Source organism: Aplidium turbinatum, chromosome 7 (assembly GCF_918807975.1).
Source record: "Aplidium turbinatum chromosome 7, kaAplTurb1.1, whole genome shotgun sequence".
In the NCBI taxonomy this organism is placed as follows: Eukaryota; Metazoa; Chordata; class Ascidiacea; order Aplousobranchia; family Polyclinidae; genus Aplidium; species Aplidium turbinatum.
The window spans coordinates 320,055-340,931 of record NC_137478.1 but is presented as its reverse complement, the minus strand read 5'-3'; the positions used below and the strand labels follow the sequence as shown (position 1 = coordinate 340,931).

At 37.9% G+C, this 20,877-nt stretch overlaps 1 non-coding gene across 1 annotated transcript; it reads right to left on the bottom strand.

Moving 5' to 3' along the window:
• Positions 1 to 20,077: 20,077 nt before the first annotated feature.
• LOC145774925 (U6 spliceosomal RNA) lies at positions 20,078 to 20,184 on the bottom strand. Its single transcript, XR_014290098.1, has one exon. It is a non-coding gene; the product is annotated as a U6 spliceosomal RNA (small nuclear RNA).
• Between the last annotated feature and the right edge of the window lie 693 nt (positions 20,185 to 20,877).

Sequence of the window (20,877 nt, the reverse complement as noted above, 5' to 3'; positions counted from 1 at the left end):
CTTAAGCCAAAGTATCCAATCATCTGAGAGCAAAATAGTTGTCATTTTCGGATTTCTCATGTTCAAACCCACGAGAATCATTGCAAGAGGCTAAAGAATGTAAAAGTATAGGCTATTCATATTTGAGCAGATCTAATTTGTGGTAAGTATAAGTGTCACTGGTCATTAAAGGGTTAACTTGTGATGGCTGCAATAAAAAAACAAAAACAAAACAGATTTGACAAGAGAAAACGGACCTCATTTTTAGACTTGGCGACCCAAATTTATCCTAAAAACAATCTTTTTTGTTCATGCGCTAGAAAGTTGGTTTCAAATTTATGACTAGTGTTATGATTTTGTTTAAGTTTTTAACTGGATGTTTGGTGTTTGTTAACTTGATGGTAACCATTGGTGGGTTTCAATGCCTCACTGGACAAAGTATTCCGAGCCACTCGGATTGCTCAGGAACTTATGAGTGTGAAGATGGGTCAGATGAGTACTGGTGCCGGACTTCACCGGGAAGTCTGTTCAACAATTCATGTCAATATTATGATTATCATTTCACAGAAGAACAGAGGTGTGATGGTTTTGTAAACTGCCCCTTTTGCTTCGATGAACTCAATTGTACTGATTCAGTCAGGCGCAACTATTTTCCCTGCGATGACGGATCCCGGTGCTGGCCTTTAATTTGGTTATGTGATGGGAATGCTGATTGTCCTGATGAATCAGATGAAAAACAATTTGGATTTGGTTTCAAGTGTAATGGTATTCCTTCTGTTATAGGCCATCAAATTCAAAATTCTACAGCTGTTCCGTATCGATGCATTGTTCCACAACAATCTATGCTACCAAGATCAAGCAGCTTTGATAAAAGACCTTCAGTTTGTTTTAACAATGAAGATGATTGTTTTACCTTCAATGTAGATGGGAAGCCAATCTTAAACATTTCCAAATGCTGGCCTTGTCTTGATGGAACAATTATACAACGTCAGCAAGTGTGCGACACTGTGTTTGATTGCGCTGACTTATCGGACGAATGTTTATGCGAGAGACAATTTACCAGCGAGATTTGCGATCCTTTGCTTCGTGATAACAACTGCTCCCGAAGCGAAATTCCATGTGTGTTAGGCAACAAATGCATTGATGTTCATCAAATATGTGATGGCTCTAACGACTGTCCTGATGGAACTGATGAAACGCGGTGCAAAAATACTCCTGATTGTAAAGTTGCAACAACTGAATGTGCAAGGTAGAAAAATGATTTTAAACCCTTCTGTTAAAAATTTTCAATCAATTAAATAACAGAAATATAACATAATTAAAATAACCTCAAACGTTTTCGACACGTACGTGTGTCCTCATCAGGAATTACATAAATCTGCAATAATTATACATAAAATGAAAGTTATAAGGTAAATTTGACTTTGCACTATAACTGTAACTGACTAACTGTATACTAACGACACTCCAGACTGAAAAGCACAAACTGAACAAGTAATACAGGAATGATTACGAGTAAATTATACGATGGGAAACAGATCACATGAGGTGTAAACTACAGGCATTTGACAAACAATTAGAACACACACAAAAGGAACGATGAGGCACAGGCGAATAACTGCCGGTTGAGAGATGGATTGTTACGTTTAATTCTTAAGGCTTCCATGATCTTAGTCTGAAAATCAGATCTGCCTCGAGAGATGATTTTAAATTGGACGATCGAGACATTGTCAGTGCACGTTTCACAAGAGGCGATGTGCTCTTTAATTCCACTTTTGGTTGCTAAATTTGGGTTTAAGTCCGAAATTAAAATTGAAATTAAACACAATTCGTTTGACACCTGGATTCGGCGAAAACCTACCAACACTGGCTTGCTTTTTAATTATAACGCTCTATCAGTGTTGTACGCGTCAATAAAATAAATTTACGGCGTCAGCACGAATTGCTTAAAACCTTCACGGCGTAAAGTATTGCGTCAGCTCTTAAAGAAATTGACGGCGTCAGCACTAATGTTTAGCGCTATTTTAGCCAGGGTCTCACAAGACGGAAGTATTTCAACCAAGTTTAGGCTAACAAGTAACAATAGCTATAAATAAAGAGCAGGTAAGATATTAGGCTATGTTTTGTGACTGCATTGTAATTAGCTGCTTAGCCTATTAATTATTTCCTTGTAGAAACACAAGCATTTCAAAACGTTTGTCTGAGAATCTGCTGCGTTTTGGGAGGCATAATGTCCTTTCCAAGTGAAAACATGCGTTCCACAGCAGTGCTGGATGGTATTGGTGTGTTGTATTTCAAAAACAAGCCTTGAAAACGTTTACTCAAAGGTATCACTGTTCCAAGCGAGTTGTAATTGTTTAGCATATGGTCAATAAATCTTTTAATGAGGTCCACTGCACCAACATCGCTCTTTCCAGGGGCATCTCAGGAGCTCTTAAAATAAAGTACCTTCAACCTCCGCGATGACATTCATTGATTTTTTGCTTTCTCTCTCTGATCTCTCCTTTTCGATGCTGATCACGATATGAGTGATCACTGATCACCATTTGGAGAATTTCTTCCGCTTGTATTCCAAGTAGCCATTCCAACCAAGGCGAAAGCCGATAATTCGGATGAGTCGCGCTGGCCAGAATACATTGGGAAACTTTCATTGTGAAACGAGATCTTACATGAAAATAAAAATGACGCATAGAGCGTGACGCTTAAAATCTGCAAAGTAGTTGACGGCGCTATCACTTCCGTCAACTAAATATAAACTGACGGCGTTAGCCTCAGCGTCGACAAAAAGTTGACGCCCTCAAATGACGCCGTCAAATTGACGGCGTCAACGTACAACACTGCGCTCTATGCCCTAACAAATGGAAATCTGGTTTAATCTTGTGTCTGTTATCTCGTGCTCGTTTGGTGTGTTCTGATAATCAGTTGTTTCAGAAAGAAATCAAGAAACTGAAAAACATGTTTCATTTAAATGGATATCCTTCTCACTTTTTCAATGAAGTCTTCACCTTCATGGCTGATGAACCAAAAGACACGCCTGAAGAAGTAGATTTTAATTATTTTATTAGTATGACCTTTTTTAGGAAAAGATTCAACAAGCTTTGCAAAAAAACTAGTTAAACTTATAAAAAAGAAATTTTCATGTGACATTCATCCTGTATATAAAACATTTAAAGTGCACCAATATTTTCAACTGAAGTCGCCTACCCCCTTTGCTCTTTCTTCGAATTTTGTGTATAAATTTAGTTGTTTGCGTGACGCAAACCAGACATACATTGGTATGTCAACCAGACATTTGTTGACAAGGGCTGAGGAGCACTTAAACCCAAAATTAACAACCAAAAGTGGAATTAAAGAGCACATCGCCTCTTGCGAAACGTGCACTTATCGACCAATTTAAAATCATCTCTCAAGGCAGATCTGATTTTCAGACTAAGATCATGGAAGCCTTAAGAATCAAACGTAACAATCCATCTCTCAACCGGCAGTTATTCGCCTGTGGCTCATCGTTCCTTTTGTGTGTGTTCTAATTGTTTGCCAAATGCCTGTAGTTTACACCTCATGTGATCTGTTTCCCATAGTGTCGTTAGTATACAGTTACAGTTATAGTGCAAAGTCAAATTTACTTTATAATTTTCATTTTATGTATATTGCAGATTTATGTAATTCTTGAAGAAGACACACGTACGTGTCGAAAACGTTTGAGTTTATTCTAATTATGTTATATTTGTGTACGTAATACATCATGTTAAACCCGCTAAAGTTACTCTGTTTTATTTCTCTATCGTTCAACAAAGCAAACTCTCTACCAAAGCTTTAATTAAATAACACTGGCCAACAAATTTTTTTTTAAAAGGCATTGCATGTAAGAGTTGTTTTAGGTTATTTCGAGGCTTCTTATTCCAATAATGCACTAGTTGTTTTCGAATTGACTCTAGTTTTTGAAATAGCCTACGACCAAAGTTTTTTTCACAGTTTTGAGTACCCATAAACTTAACGTCGTGTCGTTGATTACATGGACATAACTGGAAGTAATCCCAGGCACGTTTCTGAGTTGTATAAATTCCTATTTGGAACCAATCAAGTTGATTAGAACTAACCAAACATCTCTTTAACGTTTATTAGCCTAAAATAGGGTATGAAGTAAATTTGAGGATGAAGAATATAGATATGTTAATATTTCAACTGTTTGTTTTTTCTTGTGTCTTTCTTCAATCTCACTTCGATGTGGACATGATCTCAAACATTTCAGCAACAGATTGTGAGCAACGTTGTTACATCATGTTAAGTCTAGATGCTGAGGTAGCATTCTCTGACCTTTAAGTTAATGGAGAAGACATATTATATTTGGAAGATTTTCAAACACAGTTGGAATTGTACAAGTTTCAATATTTTGCAAACCAAGTTCTTAAAAGTTTTCCTGTCTTGTAGCATTTGTATCCACTCTTGTTGAAATGAAACTACTTGATAAAAAATACAGTGAACATTATGCGACTACTTTTGGTGGGAGTAATAACCTTGCGACTTTCGATCGTTTGATTCGTTGTCTCTCTTAATTTTAGTTCGAATAGTTTTGATCGTATCAACGCCACAAAATGCAATGGACGTTTCGAATGCAAGGATGGTGAGGATGAATGTGGAGCTGGCTGCCTTGGTGAGTTGCAGACATTGATAATTTCAATAAATGATAAAAATCAAATTTATTTAGTAAATTCTAACTAAAAGAAGACAGTATTCTGGAAATAAAAAGCTCTACCCCTATAGCTCAGTTGGTTAGAGCGTGACTTCATAAACGAAGAAGCTTCAAGATCAAACGGCGCTGGTTCGACTCTCTGGGTGTGCGCTTGAGCAACGCATTCTGAGGACTGCTCTTCATTCAGCGGCACCTAGTAGATGGAATAATTCTCCGGCAACAAGACTTCAACAATCGGAAACTTCACTCTATTAATCTCGGTAACCAGCCCTGTGTCAAGAGCCTCTACAAGTATGCGAAACTAACAGGAATAACCGGTATTGTTCAAATGAAGCAACAAATCGTTTACTTGGCGAATGTTGTTGACAAAAATAGGTTATAAGATGTTTGAGATGTAAGCTAAGCTTTCTTTTGTTGATTTCGAGAAATATACTTTTATCAATTATTTTTAGCGTTATATCTTAATGTGTGCGAAAAAGCTTAAAAAGTTCAGTTTTCCTAAAATTTGCTACGAGCTTTGTGTTTAAATCGTGATCTTCGTACATACACTGCCGGTAAAGAAATCTTTACATAAAAACTCCGTATGTGTGTGTTACTATTCCCACCATAAGCATGACGTCACAAAAATGCTTATAGTTACATCATAATAGGCTGCCCTGCTTGTCATCACCTCACAGCCATTGCTCTGAGTGCCTGGTAATGAGCCGCATGGCGGTGAATAAGCAGGTCGGTGAAATCGGATTATTACTTTCATTTTCCTGAAATTTTGAGGACTTAAATTTTTTTATCAAACACCCAAATGAGTTGAAAAAAAATATGCAAACGGAAGAACAATTTTGTGCCTTGACTTTATTAGAAAAGTGGAATTCTGTAATTAGTATGGCTAGAGTTATTGGTGTTTCAAAAGAGGCAGTTCATCAGAGGGTTGATGCCACTTGGAATGACACCAAAAAGTGAGCTGGGCTCTTGGACGTTTAAGAAGAAACTTTTGAAGAGTGACGTAACTTCACAACTGTCTATAGCTGCAGTTGAATGATAAAAGAAGCACTCCGCGCTTTTCAGATCCCCACTTTCTCTTCCGTGCCGTGTAATAATGGCGATTTCTTATCGCGAATTAACTTCATTGAGTGTTTTACTTTCAGAGGAATCACCTTACTGCGATTGGTACAATTGCACTCGGCGTAGAGGTCAACCAAACCCACAACTACAAGGCCGATGCGGTAATCGTTGCGGGCCGCCTCCTCGAGATGCATGCGACAAAAAGGCAAACTGCTTCGACGAAAGTAATGAAAGATTTTGTTCTTTTCTGAAGCATTGTGACGAAAATGATCCTTCATCGCCAGTGTATCATGATCATTGTACAGGAGACAGGTGAATGGAATAATAATTGAATGGCCGTGTGAAAACTGGAGGTTTCACATTTATGTAGATTAAGATAAAATTGAATTCAAAACAAACTTTCTAGTTACCACTTTATGCTTACAGATGCAATTTAATCAAAGATTGTGACAATTTGGTCGATGAGTTGAATTGTTCATCTTTGACCCATTTTTATTGTGACAACAACAAAAAGTTTCTTCCAACTCACAGAGTGTTCAATAGAATTTTTGATTGTGACGATTACACGGACGAATGCCTTGTCACAAGCTCAAGTATTTCATCACAAACCGAACTTATTGGAAACCCATTCTTTCATATTGTTTTGTGGATTATAATGATATTAGCGGTGGTGGGAAACTTGATTGTAATCATCAAAACATCTGTGGACATTGGTGAAACCAATCGAAACGCAAATGCTTCTTCAAACACAGCTGGACTCTGTTTCAACATTATGCTCCTCAACTTAGCAGTGTCAGATTTCTTGATGGGTTTCTATCTTTTATTTATTGCATCAAAGTCAGTTGAATTTTCTGGAAGGTATTGTGAGCAGAAACGAAACTGGTTACTCAGCAATCAATGTGTGTTCGCTGGTGCCCTTGCTGTAGTTTCAAGTCAAATGTCGGTTTGCATGTTGGTTGTGATGTCATCATACCGATTGTATGTAGTACGTAAACCTTTTAAAGCAAAGTTCATGAGTTGGAGGCGTCTCAGTTCCACAATCGCATGCTTGTGGGTTTTGGCAATACTTCTTGCTGTCATTCCAATTTTCCCATCAATCTCCAACAACCTGGCAACAGAAATTGTCATAGATCAACCTTACATACCACAGTCTGTTAGCACAAAGCAACTAATGAAATTGATTGAAACTGCAAACAAACTTCCTGGTGAAAGACGAACCATTCCAGAAGTCACTTCCTTGTCCATTTTAAGTTTTTGCAAGATATTTAACAAGTCTTTAGTTGTTCCATATTATTGTGAGGAGTCCTCCCAAACCACATTTGGATCATTTGGATATTACAGCACAGATGGGATTTGCTTGCCAAGGTACGTATCAAAATTTAAATACATTTCATGAGCAGTTGAAATTGTTTGAAACAAAAATTACCGATCTTGAAAATTTATCTTGAATTTTGTTCCGTTGGATGCAAAGAATTAATTCTGTTTCGATGCAAAATTTTGTCTTCTTTTGTTTATTGCGTGTGTTTGTTGAAAAGAAGATGAAACGATCAACAATCACAAAGTTCTGAAATCGTTGAAAAAACATGAATAGCGTGACCTGGCGCCACATTGTCCAAAGATTTAATAATAAGTCTTCACAAATTGTTTAACGTTTTACAATTTGGCGGTGAAAACAATAGCAGCCGTGTAATTAGTGTAATTGGTTGGGAACAATAGCAGTCGGGTAACTATTGTAATTGGTTGGATCATGAAGATAAAGTACATTCGATCCATTCCCATGTCTGCCACTGACGCACTAGAAATTCATAACTGCTTCATAATATGAATGTTTTTGTTTTCATATTGTTTTATTTTCATATTTTCATAATATGTCTTCATATTATTATCTTCATATTATTATCTTCATATTATTATATTTTTGCAATTAGTACAAATTCATTTGGCTCATACAAACTTTCTTCTGGAAGTTTTGTCTTCGCCTTTCGCTTGACACCGAACACAGGTAACTCCGTTGAGGAAATTATCTTCTTTTCAGTCACTTCATTACTATTTAATACAATTTTGGTAAAGAGGTCACTTTCTTCAACCACAGACATATACAACCAAGCAATCACACGGCATTTAACATAATCCATTAAAATTGAACATAAACTATAAGCTACAAACGTTTTCGGCCATACACACGTTAGCCCTTATCAAGTAACACAAAATAACTGCCTATCATATCTACAATGAAAATGAATAACTGATCTAAACACTGAATTGAAAAACGAAATGCAGAATGAAACGGCAGAGCATAGGAGCAAGGCACATCACATGGCGTTTAAATTACACGAGGCAAAGACGCATCATATGACGTATCAAGAAAAGACGTTGAGTAAATAAGGAGCACTTGAGGCAAACAACTGTGTGTTGAGGCGAGGATTGTATGATTTTATTAGCAAAGCCTCGTAGATTTTAGTGTCGAATTCGGTGGAACATTTACGCAAAACTCTAAAAGATTTCAAGGATGGTTTGTTATTTGAACATTTTTGACAATCGAATATATGGTCTTTAATGGCACTTTGCTTGTTCAAATTAGTTAAATCTAAGTGCTCCCTCACTCTCGTGGCCAAATGCCGCGTAGACATACCGAGAATATAAGTTTCTCCGTTACTTTATCGCCGACCAGCCGATAGCTATGTTGAATGTACAATAATTTCGATATGTTTTTGTGCGTCTGCTCATCTTTATTTCTTTATTTATCAGATATTACGGCGCTTCAAACGAACCGGCATTCATCTACTCGTTTGGGATCTTAATGATGAATTTTGCAGCATTTTTCTACATGTTCATTGTTTACGTGCTGCTTTACCATTCTGCAAGTTACAATAAGAACAAAGGTAATGTGCTCGCGTTTGTAAATAATAATGAAGATATTTGTTTATTTGTTGGCATTCCACAACCTTCTTGATTACTTACGGACTGTATTTTCAACTTTATATTATATTTATAAAGTTGAAAAGGCAAATAGTCGGCAGCAGTGGCCGAGTGGTTAGCGCGTTGGGCTCGCAGTCGAGAGCCTGCATGTTCGACTCCAGCCACCCGCACTTGCTGTTGTTTCTCTGGGCAAGAAACTTTACGATAATTGCCTCTACCCAGTGATCGATTTCGAGTAATGGGTAGTACCAAATTTCAGTCATAAGTAGAGTAGACAACCGGAAACAGACATTGCAGTCGGCTGCAGCGTGGGTCAGGTGTACGTCGGAAGGCGTACACCGATGCATAACGCTCAAGTCCGCTTTCCTGCAATGCAGGATAAAGATAATAAAACAAAAACAAAACAAACATTTGCAATACAACCACATTGTTATCCGACTTGTTTTCTTTGATTCACACAAGCGAACACTATTGGCACCGTTTTAACTCTTCGGTGTGGCCAGACTTGGGATCAAACCCTGGCCAGGTAGGGCCTACTAGCATGATCATTGATTATGATTTGAATTAATTATCATCTGTCACTGTTTTAGTTGTAGCCTACAAGTAATCTTCCTAGTTATGAAGGCTGTGCTGTATGCCGTGTGTTTGCTTGGCTTTGTTTACTTGTTGTTTAATCTACATTCATGCACGAAATAATATGTTCAACCTCCACTTATTATTATTATAGCAGTTAAACAAGACAATGTCAACACAGTCAGTCAAGCACAAGCTAAAAGAAGCAAAGACTTATCGGGAACAATCATGCGCATTATGATCACCGACTTCTTGTGTTGGATTCCTATTTGCATTATGTCCTTCCTGTCATTTGCTGGAGTTGAAATACCAGGCATGGCGTACCCGATAACTGCCATCTTTCTCATCCCGATCAACAGCGCAGTGAATCCGTGGATATACTCGACGTTTCTACCAAGAAAAGTAAAAGAGCTTCCGTCTTTGATACGTATCCAAATGCAGCAAAGGCAAAGTTTATGAGCTCCAAATCATATGTTGAACACCTGTTGTCCAGACTAAAGATTTTGTTTAAATTGACAAATGATACTAAAGGAGGAGGTTAATTGGCGATTTTGTTTTTCAAATTCAACTCTAGCCTTTATTTTAGAATATAACAGTATATTCTGAGACAGAGGTTTTCAACTTTTTCGCACCCCGACTCTCTCAGAGTAGCCTAATCAACGTAGCCTGGCGTCTCCCCATAAAAGTATTCAACAAAAGCATATCTAATGCAAAATTTACCCAAATTTGATTCATGCCGACATCCAGTTATGTTTCGTTTCGCTGTTTTAATCCACAATTCTGAAAATAAAAACGCCTTTTTACGACGTTATTACTGCTTTTCGTACATTTCCTCCGATTAGTAAGTTATTACTATTTCTTATCAAGCTTGGCTAGATTATAGGGAAAAAAATAATGAACATAAGCCACATTTTCACCGGTTAAATTTACTGCAGTCTTTTATGTGGATTTATTAAAATCAATTTCAGTGAGATGGTTGGTGAGTTTTTTTAACAAGTTTTTCAATGCGTGGAGCTGTTGCCGAAAGAACTTTTAAACAAAATAACTGACACAAATTGGTCCACATCTTTGTTTAGTGGCCCATCCATGTTCATATTTAGTTGGTGCAGCGATTTTCGGCAATTTTAAACAAAAAATGTGACAACACTGTTACAAAAACTCAACATTTTATAGCTTAGGCTGCATCCATCTGTTTTGTATTTTTGATCATCATTTGGAGTGATTACTTTGAATCAGCGAAACCAGTAAATCTATGCTATTTTGTTGGAGTTTACAGAAGATATAATGCTACGCTCTCGCTGTCTTGAAAAGTGTGTTTCAACAGTTGATAGCATGAGACTTGTCCAAAATTAAATGCTGGTGAAACGACGAAGATGTTCATTGTTCAATAATGGCATCCAGAAGAGTTGATAGGGATTATCCAGCGTTTACTTTGCATTCGTGATGATTTTTTTGAATTAAAAAACTTTTAAAATAGGGGAAGGAGCTTGCATACAGAAGGATACTTCACGTCACCAAATTTTTTGTAACTACCTTGTTGAAGTAGGCTGTTTTGCGCTCAACCCAGAGTTTTATTTTTTTTGCAGACAAACACTGCTTCATTCTTTTACCTAGTTTTTAGTTTTTGCAGAACGGTGAACTACAAACTGGTATAGGAAACATATGATCGACTAGATTAGCCAAAAAAGGGGAAGGCCTTCGCTTAGCAGTAGACTACCCACAGTCTGAAAATGATGCTGCTGAATTTTTTTAGTTAAATTCCATAGCCCTTTGCATTGTTATAAAGTCAAAGATGGAGTCCCAACAGATTGTGGAGTCAAACTGACATTTTTAAACCGAATTCACAACCTACAGTTTGAAAAACATTTTTAACAAGTTTACTAAAAAATAGAGGCCCACTAGTGAATTTCGGAAGGGAGGGGACGAGATGATGCTCAATCCAAAAGTACAGTGACATACGCAAAGACCGTGAGAGTTTATATTCCACCAACCTCGATGACCTCGACTCGACTACCTTAAACCTTGGTCAAACTATAAAGTTGCGTTGGGCTACTCTTGATAAAAAATGTCAAGGTGAATCAAATGCCCTCCTCTCCCAGTAAAAAAATCCTGCGTACGCCACTGAACATAGCCTACCATCCATACGCGTGGTTCATTGGGTTGAGTAAGCTAACTACGTCGTCTACGTAAAACATTGCATGCAACGTCGTGTGTTATATCACATTTTTGTTTTTAATGCAAAATGTATCCAAACGAATAAACTAGTTGCTGCAAACTAAAAATTATCGTTAATGCAAGTCGAGTATGGCAGGCTAATCTTACACAATATGACTTACTGGTTATTATTGGCAAATGGGTGTTTTTCTATTTGTTTTCGTTTCGATTCGAAAAATATTTCGAATGACCCCTCCCCTCTTTTGAGAAAATCCTGCATCCGCTACTGACTGCCGGTACCATGTAGGTAGCAAAATTATTATTTTCCGATTCAATGGTTTTCCTTTGGAAAAAAGAACTTTACTGGTTTAAGCTATTTTTGAGTAGATTAAGTTTGTTGTTCCTTGTTTGACCCATTGACTTAAAAAAAAACTAGTAGGCTATGGTTTGCATCCTAATGGCGCTTTATGTTGAATTCCTTGTTTACAGAAACAAAAACGCTGCAAATCAAAGACGTGGGCCTACCGAACTGATTAATGAAAAGTGCTTGCTCTCTCATTCGATTGTAAAATAGGCTGACATACCACTAGGCCAGCGCTTCTTAACCGGGAGTGCTAGCACCCCTTGGAGGTGTTGGAATAGACTGTAGGGGGTGCTAAATGCATGCAGTAAGTTATAATATCAAAAAATGCAATTTTACTTTTCTGCATTTTTTCCTTTTTCTGCCAGTATCAACAGTTGTCATATCAATGATTGCTGTTTCGAAGTAGCCTACATGATTTGCTGTTATTGTAGTCATCTCTCAGTCAAGTACGCAAATTGATCCTGAGTAGTTTGTACGAACTTACCTGGTGGGTGCTTTGTTGTAGTATTGTTGCTCACCTCTCGCTTCTAGAAACCACCATGGCAAAATACGTTCCCACAAATCACTCACATCCAGAGTGGATACAGCAGCCCTTCTTGGCAGAAATGAGTGATGATAATAGCCTAAAGGAGGAGATGATTGACGTGCATGTGAATCAGAGTTGTCGGACCAAATTTCGTCCTTCCGCTTGCTGATTTCTGGTGTGATCAGTTGACAGCATATCCTGCATTTGCACGAGCAGCATTGGAATAAATTCATCGTTCCATTTCCGACTACCTACTTGTGTGAGAAAGCGTTCTTCACCATGCTCCAAATCAAAACAATTTGCCGGAACCGCCTTCAACATGGGTTGCTCCACAATATGAGAGTGGCTTTCACCAACACGAAGCCTCAAATTGAGAAATTGGTCACACATAAGCAACAACAGAAATCCAGTGGCTCCGAGAGGGGGGGGAAGTCGGGCCAGTTTCCCCCCTAGCAAAACATTGTAAAGGAAAAACGAGTAGTTTTTTGTTTTTGCACTTTTGAGGGGGGCCCATTTTTAGTACTAAAGTAAAAATGTACCAACTAAATAATCAATAAATTCTTAAATGAAATGCGTAGTTCCAAGTATTTCTCAATCATTGTAAATGTCACTCTCGAGTCGCGATGCTTCTCATCAAGAACAAATCATTTTCGTGTTAAGGTAGGCGATGTTGAACAGCTTCAAGACGTAAAATCTGAAGCTAAAATGATTTCTGTATCACTGAACGGTTTCGATTGTATTGATAGTGTCAACTTGAAAACTGGTGCTGTTTTAGCTAAGTGGGAACTATTTATGCTTGACAACTGAACCTTAACTTCAAAATCTGCGTTGGCCGGGCATAAGATGTTGTATCCAACATAAGTTGTCCGGGAAAGTTAAAGGTATCAGTCCAAGCACGATTAAAGAAAGTAAATCCTGTATATTTTTTGTTTATGGATCATCAGTCATCATCTCCGCCTGCAGCAGATTGCGCATCAGCATGAGTTATTTGCTTCCAAGAGTGGCAATTTTGAGCCAGCTCGCCCACTGTCGCCAAGTTGAGTCCGGTCCATGATTGAATGTTGTCTTGCTATCGTTTTGGTTGTCTGCCACGTTTTCTTTTTCCTTCTATTTTTCCTTCTGTGCAAACTTTGCTGTGTCCGAATTGTGATCTTTTACTGTGGCCGAACAGTTTTAAAATTTTTGATGTTATTATTGCTGCAATTGGATGTAATTTTGTCATAGTTGAAAGATCTTCTGTTTTCGTGTGGTTAAGTAGCCTTTTGTTGGTCATGCATCTCATGATGTGATTTTTGAAGGTAGTGAGTTTCTTCTTTATTTGAGTTTTTTGTTTATGGCTGATTATGTTGCTTAAGTTAAATCTAGTTGGAATTCATAATGTTGCCTACAGACAGCGTTGTTCAAATGTCTTCAAATCGTTCAAATCATTTTTGGAGTAATTGATTATTATCTGTAAGCTTGTAGCATCTTTAAAGTTATAGCCCAGTCAGAGGAAAAATTCTGAAAAATCTAAAGAAAGCTGTCCTATCATCTTGCAAAGAAAATTGACTTCGAGAGGGTAATCAAGGCGTGGTGCAGTCAAACCCAATGCTTTACATTACCCTTTTGAAATTGAAGCTCTAAAGACGTTTCTTAAAGGGCGGGGAAACCCAAATTAACTTTGCGAGCTTTTTGTTTCAGCGTAATGTCATTGTGTACAACATGCGTTTTAGCAAAAAAATAATCCAAATTTTGTTGCCCTCGTCTCGCTAAGGCCGCTTTTGTTTGATACCCGTTTGCGAGGTCTCGTTGCGCATCAAGCTGTGATTCTGTTCGCTGTGACGTCACAAGGTACATATAGTTGTGGCCAAAAGTTTAAGACCAGACTTGATTTATGACGATTTTTGCATTACTTCAAAATACTGCATCAGATATAAGATGATGCATAAAGATGATGCAACTGAAACAATATATGATGCAGTATTTTGAAGTAATGCAAAAATCGTCATAAATCAAGTCTGGTCTTAAACTTTTGGCCACAACTATATGTACCTTGTGACGTCACAGCGAACAGAATCACAGCTTGATGCACGCGAGACCTCGCAAACGGGTATCAAACAAAAGCGGCCTTAGCGAGACGAGGGCAACAAAATTTGGATTATTTTTTTGCTAAAACGCATGTTGTACGCAATGACATCACGCTGAAACAAAAAACTCGCAAAAAGTGAATTTGGGTTTCCCCGCCCTTTAAATGCATCAAGTTGGAACCAACAAGAGCTTGATCGGAAGCTGAGTCAATGCTAAAGTAGCCTACAACTAGCAGTTTTAAATTTGTGACTGCTTTGCATCATGTGGATTACGGTCCTAAACAAGATTCACTGATGAATTTAATGAAATTAAAGGAAGATGTAATCTAAGTAAGAGAAAGCTGAGAAGAGTAGGTTACTACTCGCAAGCTAAAGTTGCAGTGGCAATTATAAATTTAAAAGGAAATGATTTTCTTTTCCTGAGGACAGAACGCTTTTATAACTCCACTTAACTAGCTGAATCATTCGAAGGAAATGTATTCTACGGACTACCGTACATTGCAAAGGATTCGATAGTTGTTGGAATTGACAAATGTATCAACAAACTCAAACTTATCGTCGATGAGTTTGAAGTTCCATGAAAATTTCATCGTATGTCTGCTGAGCAGTTGCGGGCATGTGGACAAATTTAAACCATTTTTAGGCTACAACAATGACATTTTTCAAGACATTTTGGATGAGTTGGTACTTTTGACAGAAAGCCACACAGCAAACTTCAGCGGCAAACCAGAACGAACCACCCCATAATCTCTACACAAGGAATCATTGATTGCAACTTTCGAAAGGTTTTTCCAAATAGTTTTGTTATGATTTTTTTGTGTTCCAGTAGCTACCTCCAACGGTTGCGCTTTGAGAACGTGCTTTTAGCAATTACTGAAACTTGTAAATAATTGTTTGCGCTCCAGTAGGCCTATGACTCAAAATCGATTGAAAAGCGTAACTATACATGTTGTGCATCAATTCAGACGTCGCAAAATTTTATCATTTGATGCTGTGATCCGTAATTTTGCATTGCAAAAAGTCCAGAAAGGGTTGAATTAAATCAGGGATGTCCAAAGTCCGGCCTGCGGGTCAACTCCGGTCCACGAGACGCTTTTGTATGGCCTGCGCCTGTTGTTGTACAATATGTTATTTTTGGCCTGCAGACACACAAAAATCATATAAATTCAACTTGCAGTTTTTGAAAAATTATTGTGGCTGTTGGCCCGCGAACACTTATTATCAAATTTGGCTCGCGTGGGAAAAAGTTTGGACACTCCTAAATTAAATGCTTGGTTGAACTATTTTCGTTGCCTGTAGGCCTATTATGTTTACAAAGCTTTCTAGACAAAATAGTTTGCCTCAATGGCATTTTTGCTGCAAGTGTAATCCAATGATTATTGATGACTTTTACATTGAACGAAGTTCTTTTCATGCTGAGGAAAGTAGGCTAATTTCAGCTTAACGCGAACATGCAACGCAAGATACAAATTACTTGTATATTTGCTAAAAAATATTATGGGGCCCAGTTTTCGTATTGTTTCCCGACCAGTGCTGACTTCTCTCGGAGGCCCTGCAGAAATCACATTGATACATGTATAACTAGTTACCCAGCTGAGTAACTTAAGTAGGCTATGCTTAAGTTTTTCCATGTTTTTTCACTATTCTCGGGTTTTCCTATTTCTTTCATCACCAATGACGACAGCAATTTTGAAGAATAAACAAAATGATCAATTTTATATCGCTTTCCTTTCAATAGTGCAGGCCAAAGTTTAATGGCGGCGCCGAAATTTTGACATGCTTTTTGATCACTGGCGGTATATTTTGTATTTTTTTTGTCACCTAACCAACTGTGCTGTTGTTTTAAGAGACTTGATTTGCTTACATATGGTTATAATTGAATTTCTGTTGGTGAATGAAAGTCAAATACCAAATCCTGAATTAAGTTCGTTAAGACAGTTTGTTAAACAACAAGAGACTTCATTACATAATATATCGCCAGCGATCTGAAGGCAAGTCAAAATTGCAGCCTCTACTAAACTTTTGATCGGCACTGTAGTAGTCGTATGTCAACGATAATTAGGGGGTGCTGGACTGTTCACGCCTGTTTACAGAGGTGCTAGAGTCAGAAAAGGTTAAGAAACGCTGCACTAGGCACAAGCAGGCCATATAATACGCTGCGGGCCGGATCCAGCCCGTGGCCGTAGGTTGCCGACCCCTGCTTTAGTGAGTAATCTCCAAAGTCACCAAACTTTTCCTTAAGTCTCGGACCGAGAGTTTAGATATTTTTTGTCCGTAATCCGTTTCGAGGTAAATAGCATCAGAACTGCACAAGTTTGTTCATCCAAACAATTATACCAAGCGGCAATCATTTCTAAACTATCTGGGTTCGAAATATCTGGGTGGTGGAGCACCAGGCAACACTGCTAGACGTCTGCACTTTATCATGTGGCGAAGTTAGAGCAGGACTTATACACGTTTAATTACATTTTTATTAGGATTGTTGTTGTAAGTGTTGTGGGTTGTGGTCTGGTTGTTTTATTAGTTTTGTTTAATTTTCAACCAACTTTTATGAAGTAAATATCATTTACTTCACATTGGTCAGTTTTGATTACTTCATTTGCATGAATTTTGTAAATGTGGGTTACGTTAGTGCTTGTTTCATTGAATTGATTGGGCTACTTTTAGGTTAGTTTTGAACATCTGGCAACACAACTACCACCGTCCGCCTCGTTAGCTTAGTCGTTACGCGCCCGGCTCAAAATCACGCGGCGCTGATTCGACTCTCGGAGTGTGCGCTTGAGCAACGCACTTTCAGGACTGCTCTCCATTCAGCGGCACCCAATGAATGTGTAGGGACCCGAATAAATTTCCATTGTTTTTAGCTTTCTACAAAATGTAATTCTCACATAACATTTGCGTTTCTTAAAAAAGGCTCACTTGTTGTGCAACGAGATAATTTTGATGGATCATTTTTTACTCAAATAACCTTCCACCCACAGCTTTCCTCAAGTGATTCTGTTTAATTGCAAGTCATCGCTCTCAATCTTCTCCGCTTTAACAAAACGTTATATCCGCAGTTCACCTCTGCGACGGAATCTCACCAGGAGTTCACCCTAGTTCGTAAACATTGTTGAAATTTGCCAATTTTAAATTACGTAACTGTTTGCTTTTTCCTTTTTCTGAAAGTGGTTTATATACCTCTGCACAAAACAATTTTAACTGAGACTCATAAGATAACTTTTCAAATTCAAAATCTAAATTCAATTCGAACTCACGAATAAAAGAACTTGAGACTCATTGTGTTACCTTTGTATCATCGAAGCTTTGTTACGCCAGCAGCGTATCTGCAGTTATCAGGAGAATAAACATTATAATATAAATAAAACCTCGAACCCCTGCAAATGGAATAATTTCTCAGGAACAAGACTTCAACAATCGGAAAACTTCACTCTGCCAATCTTGGCAACTGGCCCTGCATCAAGAGCCTCTACAAGTATGCGAAACTACTGGGAATTGCCTATCAAGGCTTTGTCAGTCCGAGGATAAAAATTCAAAACCAAACCAACAATCGGAAATTTCACTCTGCCAATCTCGTTAATCATTTCTGTGTCAAGAGCCTCTACAAGTGCGGTATGCGAAACAACCAGGAATAACCAATCAAGGCTTTGTCAGTCCGAGGATAAAGATTCTAAACCAACCAATCAACCACGTTGCTTTGTGTGCGTGGGAAAATGATATTGAAAGCTGTGGAGTTTTGTAAAGCAGTTCTGAAAGCACTGTCTGCAAGACAAATAGCTTTTGCACTTGAAACGTCACAAGACTGTTAAAGCAAAGTAGCAAGTTAATGTAAAGCAGTTAAAGTATTGTTTCTTATTTTGTAACTACAAAATTAGTTCGGCAACACAGCTGTTATGATGACGCAACACTTTTTCTTTGTCAAAGCATTGAAGCATCCAGTTGTGCCTGATTGAGCTACTTTTTATAAGACTGCCTACCGATTCGGAGACCGACGCATTAACTACTCAGCCACCGAGCCGGTGTAGCAGTCCAAGAGTTACTGCAGGCCAAAAGTTACCAGGGTTGCCAAATATTTCATTTAAAATTTATTTAATTTTGTTTTGAAAAATAGTTAAATTTTTAACCTCTCAAAAGGTCAGATTAATAATTATAAGTATTTTGTAATGTTAACTGAAAAGTTTGCATTAGTTTGAGAGCAATGAATTCATTACACTTAGTTAAAACAATTTTCGCTTTTTTGTCGATTGCGAAAACCCCGGGCATCCCTTGTAACTTCTGGACTGACAGGAACTTCCAGACTGCAACGCCGCAAAAGCAGTCCAAAAGTTACTGCTATTGTAAGTGGGTGTGCTTTTTTGAAATTCGTTTGGGAAAACTTGTAAATGGACTGAAAATTTTGAAAAAAAGTTTAAACTTCACTTAATTTTTGGTCAGTAGATTAAACCCTCTGCAAGTATGCAAAAGATCAGTGCTGTATTCGTAAAAAAAGCACAGGGTATACTGTCAGATTTGCCAAAGTGATAAATAATAGGCTACACAATTTGCAAAATTCTAATATTTATTCAACCATAACATGATCGAATTATTAACATCAAAATTGGACGAGAGGTACAAAATTCTCTATTTTTCTATGAATACATTCCATTCTGTTTTTTTTTTTTCGGTCATTTATCGGTCATTGACCGATGTTTTAGAAAATCGTCCGAAAAAAAATATAGTCAATTCGGTCAAAATGTCCGAAAAAATATATAGTCAATTGACTATATATGACCAAAAATGATCGAAATAAATAAAAAATGACCGAAGTTTTTCAAGTCATTTCGGACAAATGACCGAAGAGTCTCAGCGAAAAAAAACAGCATTCCAAACAGCCTGCCGAGAGGAATCTATATCTTTATCCTCTTTACAAATTTGGGATGTACTGTAGTCTATTTAAGGTGTCTATGACTGTAGTATATTTAGCTGATCGGTGGTTTAGCAGCCAAGATCTTACATATTTTTAGCGGTAAATTGAGCCACAGGTTTACGTATTCACGTATAGCCACGATTCAAACTTTGAAATGTTTGAAGCGATGATCAATTAAATTATTTGTTTCAACGGCGCCATATAGCCTACAACGAGTCAATAAAACACTTATAACACTACATTGTGAAATGTGAATCATAGGTTGCATCATAGCACAATCAGGATGACAGCAAAAGACTATAAGGTAAGTGGTCATCTAGTTCAGGGGTCACCAAATGGCGGCCCGCCACGCTGTATCGCTGCGGCCCGCGGAAGGTATCAGCGTACAAGTATAACCAAAAATACTTTTCTTGAGGCGTTAAAGAGCACGAAGGCAAGAAATACTTTCCGGAAAGCATATTTTCGCATTGCATACGATTCCACCGACCAACCAATCAGATTGTAGTTCTAGGTGAGGGTTGCTTAAAGTTATTCCAATGCGATGTACAGCCACACTGTCCCAGTGGTTGATTAAAACGTCTGTTTTCGAATTTCGAAATTGTCTGTGAGCATAGGGTTGCTTATTTTAAGTTTGCAAATGTCATGTAAACACTAGTGTGCGCTTCACCGTTATTGTGTTTCACGATCAGTGTTCTTTTTATGCAAGTTTTTGTTGGCAACATAGGTCGGTGTGCTAACTCAATTTATAATAAATTGGCAAAATATTATATATAAATTTAGAGACTTTTTCTGATTGTATTATGAAAAAAATTAACTTAGTACTGCAAAACGTTTTTTTTAAAGAAATATGGAACGCTTCACGATTTTGCGCGTCATCCTTGCGCAGGAGCCATGCTAATCTTCTCCGTATCGTTCCAATTATAGTATATGTACTGCCGAAGCAAGTACTGCAAAATGTTGTTAATCAACAAATTCTTGCCACGCTGATAAGCACCGCAAGTGACAGTTGTCTATAATAAAAGAAAGACGGTTTTATAGACTCTCACAAAAAGGATGAAAAACCAACTCATTGCTTTTTTAGAGGGAAGACTGTTAGTGTTCATGAATTACGATAGAATTACGATTTTTCGGTGATTGCCACAAGCGTTTGTTTCATGGTGCCTGGTTTCCTTCTCCCTGTTATTGGAGCCTATTTTTCGCTGATATGTTTGCAGGTCACTATTGTTGCCTGTACTGCGATGTGTCAAACATTTCCTTGTTTACTGGAACTGTTAATTGCAAGATATTTTTTGCGAAGCAAAGTAACAACACCACTCTTGCTTGGCGATGAATATTCTCATGAAACCGCTCGCCTCGCTATAAGTGCACAAAACAAGTGCCCTCGTTTATTAGGCATTGTTAAAAAAGTCAAAGGAGCTTGGCCTGGCAGTAGCGTTGTTGGTAGGCTATTCTAACATAAATATGAACAACATGTGACGCTGGATACTGGGTACGAAATGCGTTGTTTTCTAGCATAAGAGTCAACCTACCTAACATTTTATTAGTGCGGCCCGCCACAGCTCTCCTTAGTGCCAAAGTGGCCCGCATGCAAAAAAGGTTGGTGACCCCTGATTTAGTCAATCACCTCCCCATGCAAGGCAC